Below are 10758 nucleotides of genomic sequence, written 5' to 3' on the forward strand. Positions count from 1 at the left end.
TTATATAGAGCAGGTCTAGACTGTACTCTATAATTTAGAGGCCCAACAAGAGATCCCCCATGAGCATGCATTGTAATGCGCTGTGGCCAAGAAAAACACCCTCAGGCAGTACCCGGCTCTGGGTGAGCGGCCATCTGCCTCGACAGGTTGATACCAACCCAAACATGACTGCAACAATTTATGAAACATAATAGAGCATGGGGATGACCATCATATACTTCTGTCATAATGTTTTAAACCCTTGTACATTTTTACAATTTATCTAAATAATTCATTCATTTATTCACTCATTTATTCATTCATGTTTATTTCTGATTTATGACTAGAACAACTTGTCACACAGTGCTGAGCAGCATCTCAAATTAATCTCCAGGTTCTCAGCTTTCAGATGATGTACATCACTTCTATGTGACATCTACTGCTGACCTGCTATCTCCCCATAAAGACCCCCTGTACCTCCCTAAAAAGACAAACGGCTCTATTGAGGGTCTCACAGGGTTAACCGATTGCATTAATCGGTCAAAATTCTTAATGTCGGTTAACGGTTAAACGTTTAATTATTAACATCCCTACTAGGTATATTTGAGTGTCATCTCCGTAAAATTGTATTGTTTTTTATTATGTATATATATGTAATTTATTTCACATTTACATGCTTCCATTTTACAAACAAAAGAGGCCCAATGATTGAGCCTTGGGGAACTCCGCACATCATTTTGTTTGTCTCTGCTTGCATGCAGAGTTGCCAAGCAAAGCAAAACCAAAAAAATTTAGCATGTGATCCACTTACTGTACATTCTCCGGAGCTTTCAGCATCATCTTGTGGCCTTCAGAAGAAGATGCATACATTTATATCTTTTTTTTAATTCCCCCCCTATTTTTTCTGTTTATTGTGAAATATTTGAGAGTTTTACGTCTTTTGGCCTCAAACTAAACTGAAGTTTATAGGGGAATTGTGTCTCTGGTGGAACTGATAAGAACTGAAATGTAACACCGAGGCCCAAATAGACACTGCTATCAAAAAGATTGTATACCACCAGTTTAATCTTCAACAATGTGTTGTAATTTATGATCTCATGTGTGTTTTATGTAAAATAATCAGCAAAGTAACTAGTAAATATAGATATAAATACAGTACTTGAGTAGCTGTGCTGGGTTACTCTCCACCACTGTTAAAGAGTCATTGAAATGACATATACATTACTGATACTCATACTTAAACACAGAGAACAAACAACCTGTTGCGTTGAAGCTCAGAGACCATGATCCTCTGCAAGCAGACAGGCGGGTCGGAGTATTTCTGCAGCCAACGAACACCCAGACCCACCACCCACCCTTCCTGTGACATCACTTCTGGTAAACAGCAGGTAGCTTTCTTTTACTGTAACTGTGCAGCCCCTTCACCCACAATGCACCTCGGTCGCTCTGAGTGTTTCTAAGAACTGAAGCTGTGGTTCCCCAGCTGTGCAGCGCTGCGTGTTTGTGTGTGGTCAAGAGACTTCACAACCGTTAGACGCATTGTAGAAAACAAAGGAACTATGATTTCTTTAATCATTTCTTTAAATTAAACAGTTTATTTGTGTTACTTTATTTGCTGTAATGTGGTGAGACATTTTTCAGCCAGCAAGCGACCGAAATGAGGTGTTATTCTGTATTTATTTTAGTGTTAACAAATCCCATGAAAAGACCAAACCCAACATCATGTGAGTTTGTCTCTCAGTACTTCCTCACTTCTTGTCTTTGGCTTTCAGCTCCAAGCCCATTGGTTCCTAATGAATATATAGATTAGTAAATATGTGTCACAAATATATGGTTTAATTTAAAAAACAAACAAACAGTTCGTCACTGTAGTTGTTATCAAACAAACTGGAGGAAATAGGGTTGGGACTATTTTCAGCGGTGGATTAATCCACATTTGGTGCACTAGTGAGTATTTGGCAGTGGTGGAGGATAGTTTACTTAACTAAAAGTAGAACTACAACAGTCTAAAAATACTACAAGTAAAATGTACTTAAAGTATCAAAAGTAAAAGTACTCATTATGCAGAATGGCTCCTTTATAATAGAATATTATATAATTCTGTTTTCATCATTAATGAGTATACAGTATGTAACATCATACATGTACAATGTGGAGACAATTTTAAATACTTTATATACTACTGGGTATATTCGTCAAATAAGACAGCTTGGTCTGTGGTCTTAAGCGTCGCATTATGATGCTCGACGTGGCCGTAGTTATCGCGCGAGTAAAGGAGGAAGTCCGGTTATGTAGTATAAAGAGTGAAACACTGGACTTTTACCCATGAGACCGCTGTTCATGTCCTGTGTGAAACCAAAAGTTGACATTGACTTATTTTAAGTTACGTGACGTTACATAATGTTACTATGCTGCATACGTAATGTCTGCTTAACTACATTACATATGTTATATGTTACGTAATGTTTCCTAAACCTAACCAAGTAGTTTCCTGTGAAAACGGAAGCTTATTTTGAAAAGACAGTGTATGCATGTAACGAGCGACGCATGCAAAACGGACGCTATAGGGATACGTAGAGCGTCATAGTTTGAAGCGTATAGGGCCTCTGACCAAGCGGCAGTATTTGACGAGATGGTATATATTAGAAGTATAGTACTACATCATCATCGTATAAGCTCATCATGTATTTTTTATGTAAAAAGTAACTCAGTGAGAAACACAGTGAGGCTCAGTGATGTGTTTCAATGGAAGAAGAGATATGAGGCTGTGATTCAGAACTAGTTGGTATAGATGTAATCGGGAGGGTTGGAGGTGTAAACGACGAGGCTGGCAGAAGTGAGAACTTAGATGAGTAGATAATGACACTGACTGTCTGTCTGGACTCGTCTTTAACCACATGTTTCTGCTGTAGTCGTGGGAGGGATGGAGGTGTGGGGGGGGGCATCAAGGAGGCTGACTGCTGTGATGGTAAAGGGCACTTCAGCAGGACAGCGATGGAATCTATGAAGACACAACGGGAGTCATCACCCCCCCACCTTTGTTTCTGTGGTTGCTCTGTTAGTTTTGGTGTGTGTTAGTGTGGAGGTTTCAGTGTGAGTCAGCTTGTTGCAGATGCTAAAAGGAAGTGTTTGCATGTCTATAAATGACAGATAACCTGCTGCTGCTGCTGCAAACAGGCTGCAGAGCTCACGATGCATTAGAGCGGTTTAATCAAGACAATTTAATCACATCGTTTTTCAAAATCGCAATATGGCCAACTGCAATCTTCACATTGCAGGTGGCGCAATGTCGTTTAAGAATCGTTTAAGTCGCTGCTACAGACTCACTTCTTCTCGCTGGCGTTTACTGCTGTTATGTGCACATTATGGTTATTGTTTTTGCCCTGTTCTTATTGTTGTTTGCTTTGTATTCATTTTTATTATGTACATGTTCAGCACTTTGGTCAACTGCGGTTGTTTTTAATAAAGTTTGACTTGACGATGAAAACAGCTGAAGCCGTATATATGCTTATGTTTGTCTGTATGACTTTCACCAGATGACGGTCTGAGGACTGAATGTTTTATATTAAATGAGGACAAGCGATCAACAGAGTGCAGTATTTTTAATTTCATTCATATTTCGATTTTTATTGGAAAGAATCAGAGACAAAATCAGAGTGAATCCAAAATTTCACTGGTGCTTCTGCTTTATTGTTCATATTCTCAGCAGGAAGTGAGTCTGTCTGACACTCAAACAAACAGATCGCTATCTAACCACTGAGAGAAGATAACATGATGGAGGAGATAAGAAGTTGAGAAATTACACAGAAGTATAGCTCTGTAGATTAAAAACAGGATATAACAGAGTTAAAATGCAACATACACATTAATGCAGCAGTAATATTAATCCAGAAACATCAGATGTAATAGGAAAACACTGACAGGGAACATTTTACTGCTCAATCAATACTTCAAGTACTTTAAGTACATTTTATTGATAATAATTCAACTAAAATCACACCAGGGCAGCGGCGAAGTGCGGCCTGTGGATAGCTGCCATGCAATGTTTATAAAAGGACTCCTGTGATATGTTGACCTGTGTTACAAAGTATTTCTTCCCAACTGAAACACATGAACACGCCTCCCGGCTGCAGAAAAATTTAATTATCGGGGCCGCACTTCGACGCTCCCTGGTGTGAATTACATACTTTTACTTCAGTAAGGTTTTGAATGAAGGATTTTTACTTGTAGTGGAGCATTTTCACAGTGCAGTAGTACAGTGGTTAGTACTTTTACTGCAGTAGAGGAGCACTGGATTTGGGAATGTGAACAGGTGACCAGGATTAGAGGGAAAGTCGGGGGGCATGTGGTGGACAGGTGGAGAATGGCAGGTCAGAAACGCAGAGACAGACTCGTAGACTGTATGTAAGAAGTGGACGTAGTCGCCCTGACGTCACCCATTGGTCTGTGGACTACGGCTCTGAAGCCTCGAGTTTGGCACTGTGGCACTCCGTCACCATCTTGGTTTTTAGCCGTTGCCATCTTGGTTTTGGCCATCACCATCTTAGTTTTGGCCGTCGCCATCATGTTTATTTTGCAGGGTGGAGCTAAGTACAACCGAACACTGAGACACTTTCAGGCGACCAAATTGTTATAATTAGTTTCTAATGAAGTGAAAATACACTATGAAAGGGTAAAGTTCTAAGATGAAAACACAGACAACTCCCAGACCGGACAACGCCGTGGTAGCGACCTGTCAATCAGAAGGTAGCCTCGCCCTAAAGCATCCCCTGCATTTTGGTCTATTTGACGTGTTTTGTGTGAATTGGTTGAACTGGCCCTTTAAGGGAGCCCATGCGTACTGCTTATGAATAAAAAAATTATTCAGGCATTTTTTCTATGTTTTTTTTAAGGTACGTTTATCCCCCGTAGTTTCATAGTTTCGGTGAAAATGCTGACTGTAGCAAATGAAACACACACACACACACACACACACACACACATCTCATTAACATATACTGTGCACTGTGGCATTTCCATGAAGTTGTGTTGTTTCCTGTTGCAGAGGAAGCTCTGTGTGTGTGGTTGCTATGAACCCAAGCACCCACTCACGCACACACACACACGCACCCACGCACCCACACACACACACACACGCACACACACACACACACACACACACACACACACACACACACACACACACACATGCACACATCTCATGGCCTTCCTCAGTGTTGGCATTCAAGTTGTCCTGAAGACAGCTCAGTTGCATCCACAGTCAAGAATGAATTTTAATATTTATATGTAATAATGTGCAAGAACTATCATTCATAAATTAAAGAAATGTTGAAAAATGCTATTTTATTATTGATTTAAAATATTTCCAACAAGTCTATTATTTATTTCAGATCAATATCTCATATATATATATATATATATGTCAAATGATCAATATGTACGAGCCTCTGCTGGTATCTAGTGGAAGAACTGTACAACTACAACTAGAACACAGAGGCAGAGAAAGCCATTTCAATCCACCAATTCAACTGTTAAACTATGTTTAGATAATAATAATAATGATAATAATAATAATAATAATAGTTAGTAAGGTTTTCTGCTCATTTTGTGTGCTAATGTAATTGTTTTAATTCTTTTTTTTATTTGTCTAATTATGTTACCTTAGTTTTCTTTTTTTCCTTTTTGTTATTGCTAGTTTTCCTCCTTAAGTTGAAAGGAGATCCGTTGGATAAGCCTGTGGCTTCTTGACCTCTCCTGTCACATTTCTTATTATTTTTATGAAGTTTTATGTGTGTGTAAATAAAGCATGACATAATAATACTTCACTTATATTCATGGTGTTCTTTTTATTCAAGAAGTGCTGTCAAGATGCTTTACATTATAAACACATTAAGAAAAACTCCTGAGTGTCACACTGGGTGTAATGATGCCTTTTAGTCACCAGATGACAGCAGAGTATTCAGCTAAAATGAATTTCTTCACTGAGGTGAAGGGCATCCTCCGGGTCTGAAAAGTGAAGTTAATGGCTCGAAACAACAACCACCTTTGACCTCTGTGATAACTGTCACCATGGTAACTGAGCTTGGCTGTGTGTCTCTGTGTCTCGCAGGTTACTGAACCTGTCTCTGACCTCTGACCAGAAAGGTGAGGCCCCTCTGAGGTTCTTCACAGTGATCATACGCTTATATCTCCTAATTATTAGCTAATTATTACTGCTTGTTATTAGTTGTCGTATTGTTCATTCAATAATGTTCCAGTCAAGCAGCGAATGACGGACGGATCAGACTGAGTTTGTCTGAGAGAGAGACGGTTGTATGATGAAGAGAGACGCTGGAAATAAACTGACCTCTGGCCTGACAAATCTGACACCATCTGAACACACACACACAAACACACACACACACACACACACACACACACACACACACACACACACACACACACACACACACACACACACACACACACACACACACACACACACAGTTTTCCATTTGTCCTGAACTCAGAGACCCTCAGAGCAGATCAGTGAGCGCCTGCTATATTCAATTATACAGACAGAGAGAGACAGACAGGTAGACAGACAGACAGTTTCCATGACTGGTTTTATATTTAGGGTTTCAGACTGTCTGGAGAAGGTGAAACGTTTGACTGGAACAAAGAACCAACTCTGATCATTCAAACTGGTCCCACTATCAGACCAGTTGAACCAGTTTAGAGTGTGTTGTAATTGATTAAGAAGGTCGAACGCTGCTAAGACGAGATAGAATAGACAAGATTTGAAGTTCATTCATATAGGCTTTATATCATCCTGTGACTTCCCAGTGGTGTTCCTGATGTATTCAAATACAAACATTCAAATTTGGTGAAAGTATATTTTAGCATCAAAATGTTATATTCCCTTCAAGCCCTTCTAAAAACTTTTTCCCACATGGTGACCTTTTAGGAGTCGGACGATGCACCTCCCGATTTGATACTTTCACGATATTTGGGTGCCGATTCGATATGTAATTGAGATTTTTCAGTATTGCTATTCAATATTACGATTTATTGCGATTTATTGTGATTGACCAAAAACCAAGATGGTGACGGCCAAATATCAAGATGGTGAGGGCCAAATACCAAGATGGTGAGGGCCAAATACCAAGATGGTGAGGGCCAGAAACCAAGATGGTGAGGGCCAAATACCAAGATGGTGAGGGCCAGAAACCAAGATGGTGAGGGCGAAAATACCAAGATGGTGAGGGCCAGAAACCAAGATGGTGAGTGCCAAATACCAAGATGGTGAAGGCCAAATACCAAGATGGTGAGGGCCAAATACCAAGATGGTGAGGGCCAGAAACCAAGATGGTGAGGGCCAAATACCAAGATGGTGAGGGCCAAATACCAAGATGGTGAGGGCCAAATACCAAGATGGTGAGGGCCAAATACCAAGATGGTGAGGGCCAAATACCAAGATGGTGACGGCCAAAAACCAAGATGGTGAGGGCCAAAATGCCGAACTCAAGGCTTCAAAACCGTAGTCCACAAACCAATGGGTGACGTCACGGTGACTACGTCTACCTCTTATATACAGTCTATGTTTATAATGGGTTATAATGACATTAGAGTGGGTTTTTATGGGTTAGTGTGGGTATAGAGGGGTTTTTATAACAGTACAAATGGGCTTTAGATTGGTTCAGAGGGTTTAACCTGTTTTTTAACTGGGTCAGAATGTGTTTAACATGGATTATAAAATGGTTTAGACCAATGAGAATGAATGGATTTAGAGCCGGTGCTGATACTAGATGTTCATTGTAATTGAATGAATGAATGTGTGTAAATGAGACCAGGTGTGAATGAAAACAACATTAAAATGTAAAAACCACACAGACACACTGTTTGGTCCAAACATCACCGTGGCAACGTAAACAACACGGCCTCCAGTGAGACCAGAGTGTGACACCTGCTACTCATTCATCTCTGCTCTCATCACTACCACTCTCTCCTCTCTCTTCACTATCTGGGTCTGTAGGTCAGACCACCTGCTCAGGTGACAGCCCAGTGCATGCTGGGAGTTAACGTGGGGGGGGTACAGAGAAAGGATCTGTCATCTACTCAACTGTCTGCCTGCTGACCTTCACAGCAGGAGCTCTCCGGCATTTGTTTTCAATAGTTAGAAGGTGTAGTTGTATACATTTTATGGAGCTAGGCTAGCAGTTTCCCCCTGCTTCCAGTCTTTGTGCTAAGCTAGGCTAAACACCTCCTGACAAATGATCCAATATGTAGCTCGCCAAACCAACAATAAAAATGGTTTAAAGGGACTGTTTGTAACTTTTCAAGCGTATAAATGTACCGGGTCGGGATCCCATGCGCGTTCCTCCACTGCCTGCTTGCCTTCACTCACAAAGCGTGCGCGTTCTCGCTGTCTCACTCCACCTCTAGACGTGAACGCGCGCTCACTCCACACTGCAGAAGAGTTAGTTTAGCTCTGAGAATATCTAGTGAATGTACAGTGGACGTTTGTGCAGAAATAACTGCTGCAGCTCCTCCAGACCAACAGATGTTTTCCGTGTCTTGTGAAGTGACGGGGCTCCGCAGAGAGAAACGTCATCTTCTCGACCGGGAGCCGGTGTCTCCCTGCGGGCGCAGTGGGGAGACGATAACTTTTCTCTTCCTGCTTCAGCCCCGGAGGCGTAAGCAGGAAAAGCCAACACTATGATCGGCAGTGATTCATGGAGAGACCTTCGTCTGGTCAGCTAACATTACTGCCAAGCAGCTGAAATATAGAGTGATATTGTGCTTTTAGCTGACGTGTGTCGCCTCACTGTTTTGAGCGATGCTTGTTCAGGTATATTTAGAGCGAGCAAGCGCGAGCCCGACAACTTTCGTTGACTTAGTGGCCACAGGTGTCTCTGTTAACAAGTATTTCTGAAAGATACAAATAGTCCCTTTAATTATTCATATGTTCAAAATAGGGCTGTCAAAGTTAACGCGATAATAACGCCAAGATGTCCTGGACAGTCTGGGGAGGCGTTCAAGGTCGACAGGTGCGTTTGATTTGCTGCGGGAGGGTTGAGACACACAAACACACACAGACTGATTCGGGGTGTGTTAGGTGTTGTAATGTCTGTATCCTGAGGCGGGTGGACTCAGGTGTCAGGGAAAGGTTTGATCCTCAGAGCCAGAATAAAGGAATTTCCCTCCATTTTTCAGAAGCTCTCAGTGTATCTTCAAACACACATGATGATGTTATTTAAACAATTAAATAAAATGAATATTAGGTCAAATAAAAGGTTAATCAACTAGTATATGGAAAGAAAATTAATTGGCAACTACTTTAAAAATAAATTAATTGTTTAAATCAAATATTTAATGGTTCCAGGTTCTCAAATATGAAAATGTGCTGCTTTTCTTGGTCTTACATTTAAGATTTTTTTTATATTTTGGACTGTTTCTTAGACAAATTTAGACATTTAATGATGTCACCCTGTGCTTGAGGATACTGTGGTGGTCAATTTTCACTGTTTTTATAGATCAATTAATGCAACATTAATGTGATGAACACATTAATGCATCAATATTTATAATACAATAATATAATATATATTATTCTGCATAATGAACTTTTGAAGGATTTTTACTTGGTGGTATTGCTAATATATACTGTATATTCGTTATATATATACTGTATATATATGCTGAATACTTTTGATTTCTTTCTTTGTCAGTTTATTGTTAAAGCAGCTGACTGTACAACCCAGAAAAGACCTTCTAGTTAAATTTAGTTGAACAGTTTTATAGATTATAAACTTTATTTTAATGACATTTTCAACATATAACCAGTTCTATAGGATCATTTATTGACAAAAGCTCTTAAAAAGTGAACCAGAAGGTCTGATTAGTGTCTGAATTTATGGTGCACAATAAATGTCATGTAGAGGTTGTTATTAAAAGCTGCTCTGTTATAAAGTAGACAGCCGGAGTGAAGGTGGTTTAACATTTGTACAGTAAGTGGATATTAATTTGGACCCATAATCCCTTGCAGCAAGTCACACTCTCTCAGGTTACCGGTGTGTGTGTGTGACCGTCATGATCTCCTGCTGAGCTCTGAGCTACATCCAGATTTAAATAGACACACTCAGTCAGGTCCGGGGTTGTCTCCACCAGTTGAATCTCATTTAGTTTGGATACAGATTAACCTCCATCGCCACCACGTCACCGTCCACCAGCTCAGGAGAGACGTTCACTGACTCAGCAGCAACTCAGGACAAAGTGCCACTCATCATCAGGCTGCAATAGTCCAGGAATATTCAAGGTGGAAACCTTCAAATGGGAATTAATGGGAATAAAATGTTAACAAAGGGGTTATTTGCTCAGGCTGTATTTACCATACAGATAGAAACAAACCTTTTACCAGATCATAATCAGACATAATAATCTGCCAAATAAATCCGTTAATTTGCCAAATACTTGCAACGTATCCTCATACAACGGTTCGTATGATATCTTATGAAATGTTAATTCTAATTTTCTGTACGTTTTCCTACGAATGTCCAGCAACACGTGTCAATTTCTGCTCGTTACATGCTTACAGTCTTTTCAAAATAAACTTCCGTCTTCACTGGAAACAACTTGGTTTGGTTTGGGAAAAGATCATGATTTGGGTTGAAATAACTACGGAAATGGCGTTACTTTAGTACGGAAGTTACGTGACAAATAAGTCAACGGTTGGGTTGAAATAACTACATTAGTGGCGTTACTTTAGTACGGAAGTTACGTGACAAATAAGTCAACGGT

General features: G+C 40.1%; 1 protein-coding gene across 1 annotated transcript in view; it reads right to left on the minus strand.

The window, feature by feature from the left end:
• Nucleotides 1-10758, minus strand: part of grip1 (glutamate receptor interacting protein 1) — a 239011-nt gene that overhangs the window by 182709 nt on the left and 45544 nt on the right. The window lies entirely within an intron of this gene.

Source organism: Sebastes fasciatus, chromosome 23 (genome assembly GCF_043250625.1).
Source record: "Sebastes fasciatus isolate fSebFas1 chromosome 23, fSebFas1.pri, whole genome shotgun sequence".
Lineage (NCBI taxonomy): Eukaryota > Metazoa > Chordata > Actinopteri > Perciformes > Sebastidae > Sebastes > Sebastes fasciatus.